The 2,500-nt window shown below is 51.7% G+C and overlaps 1 non-coding gene across 1 annotated transcript; it reads left to right on the top strand.

Moving 5' to 3' along the window:
* The first annotated feature begins 83 nt into the window (after nt 1-83).
* Nucleotides 84-202, top strand: LOC149985821 (5S ribosomal RNA). The gene has a single exon (XR_016501405.1). It is a non-coding gene; the product is annotated as a 5S ribosomal RNA (ribosomal RNA).
* The last annotated feature ends 2,298 nt before the right edge of the window (nt 203-2,500 follow it).

The following is a 2,500-nucleotide window of genomic DNA, read 5'->3' as shown; positions in this document are numbered from 1 at the left end:
ATGCAAGGACCATTCATCCATCTAGCAAGCAATTGCGACCAGGAGGGAAGGAATAAAGAGATAACGGTTCAGGGCTATTGACGTGATGCGGTCATACCAAGGCTACTACACCAGATCCCATCAGAACTCTGAAGTTAAGCGCCTTTGGGCCGGAATAGTACTGGGATGGGTGACCTCCCGGGAAGTCCCGGTGCTGCATCCATTTTGCATCCGCTTGAACCTTCTCCGACGTGGCATCTTCTTCTCCGACATGGCAGTCCACTTAGCATTTGTCATGTGACAGGGCAGCCAGGTAGCTGACGTGGCATTTCAAAAAGTTAAAAAAAATAAAAATAAAAGCTGAAAGGGTGGAGAATATAATATTTACATGTTAGAGGTTAATTTATCAAGGATTTTGATCTATTTGGTGCTGATGTGGCACAGTGTAGTGTTAAAAAAATAAAAGTAAATGAAGGATGCATATTTGCAAACAAGTATTGTCACAATACAAAATGTTGGGTTTTGAAATTACAATGCTAGTTTATATGTTATGAGATTAAAATTTCAGAGTCTAGGTTGTATGATTAAAAGAACAAAGTATGAGTTGAGGGTTAGGGGTTAGGGGTTAGGGTTTAGGGTTTAGGGTTTTAGGGTTTGCATGGGGTATATAAACCTAGATTCTAGGATTCACATAGATTATATAAAGGGTTTAGAAAGTTGGGCTTGGAGTATGTAAAGAGAAGATAGATTTAAGAATTCACACAAACAAAAATAAATTGGATGTGGAGTGTGAAGGATGAAGAATTGAAGACATTAAGTTTCAGTGGTGATGGATTAGTTAGTGGGCAATGATTACCTGTACGATGCATTAGTTAGCAAGTCATTAACATATTTGTACAACCAATTGATTGCACACACACAAATTTATCTCCAAAGTGACATGTAAACGATTTAGTGGATTTTTGACATGACATGGACTACCACGTGGCAGCCACATCAGCAAGGTAACACGTGGCACTTGAAAAAATCAATTTAGTATTCTTCTGCCTTTTATTTTTCTACCTTATTCCAGTTAATTAAATTACTTTAATATTTTTAATTCACCAATTTATTTTTATTTTTATTTATATTTCTGTCTAGGCGCAAGACTGGGCGGCCAGCAAGGAGTCGAGACAGGGAGTTAATTTTAAAATTGATTTTTAAAAAATGATTTATTTATTTATTTCCACCTATGCGGAAGACTGGGCGGCCAACGAGGAGTCGAGACAGCCAGGAGTCGGGACTTGGGCAAGGGAGCGGGACAAGAGGTCGGGACTCGCGGCGGGACAAGGAAGAGGAGGAGGAAGTCCGGGACTCGCGACGGGACTGGGACTCGCGCCGGGACTAGGGAGTCGCGGCGGGACAAGGAAGAGGAGGAGGAAGTCCGGGACTCGCGACGGGACTGGGACTCGCGCCGGGACTAGGGAGTCGCGGCGGGACAAGGAAGAGGAGGAGGAAGTCCGGGACTCGCGACGGGACTGGGACTCGCGCCGGGACTAGGGAGTCGCGGCGGGACAAGGAAGAGGAGGAGGAAGTCCGGGACTCGCGACGGGACTGGGACTCGCGCCGGGACTAGGGAGTCGCGGCGGGACAAGGAAGAGGAGGAGGAAGTCCGGGACTCGCGACGGGACTGGGACTCGCGCCGGGACTAGGGAGTCGCGGCGGGACAAGGAAGAGGAGGAGGAAGTCCGGGACTCGCGCACGGGACTAGGGAGTCGCGGCGGGACAAGGAAGAGGAGGAGGAAGTCCGGGACTCGCCACGGGACTAGGGAGTCGCGGCGGGACAAGGAAGAGAAGGAGGAAGTCCGGGACTCGCGACGGGACTGGGACTCGCGGCAGGACAAGGAAGAGAAGGAGGAGGTCCGGGACTCGCGCCGGGACTAGGAAGAGGGGAGGAGGTCCGGGACTCGCGACGGGACTAGGAAGTGGGGAGGAGGTCCGGGACTCGCGCCGGGACTAGGGAAGAGGAGGAGGAGGAGGAAGGCCGGGACTGGGACTCGCGGCGGGAGTAGGTAGTGGGGAGGAGGTCCGGGACTCGCAGCGGGACAAGGAGGAAGTCGGGGAGGAGGGCCGGGACCAGGAGTCGCGGCGGGGATAGCAGGCAGGACAGGGAGGGTGGGTGGTCTTCCACAAAAAAAGTGTGTCTCGGAACTTCCTTAGTGCAGTAGGACGGGGGCCTGCCGAATCCCACAGAGAGTACTATGTGGGGAAGGGTTCCTCTGAAGCGTCTCGGGAAAAGTCGTGAGGGGGTGACGGTTGCTCGGTGCCTACGGGTCCCGACTGCTCGCTGCCTTCTTTGAGCCCAGTACCGACGTTCGCAGGGGGATACCTGGATACTACTGGGGTTACCTGGATACTTCTGGCGTGTTACCTTGGATCAGTGAGGAGTGGGGTTAGTTTCCCGGCGACGCGACCCTCTGAGGAGGTCCCGCGGAGGGTCGCCGAGTATTATATGGTGAGCTGGCTGTCAAGGATTGTGAGT

The sequence above is a fragment of the Physcomitrium patens genome, chromosome 26 (genome assembly GCF_059467195.1).
Source record: "Physcomitrium patens ecotype Gransden chromosome 26, ASM5946719v1, whole genome shotgun sequence".
NCBI lineage: Eukaryota > Viridiplantae > Streptophyta > Bryopsida > Funariales > Funariaceae > Physcomitrium > Physcomitrium patens.
Note: the sequence above shows the minus strand (reverse complement) of the source record. Positions and strands in the feature narration are given on the sequence as shown.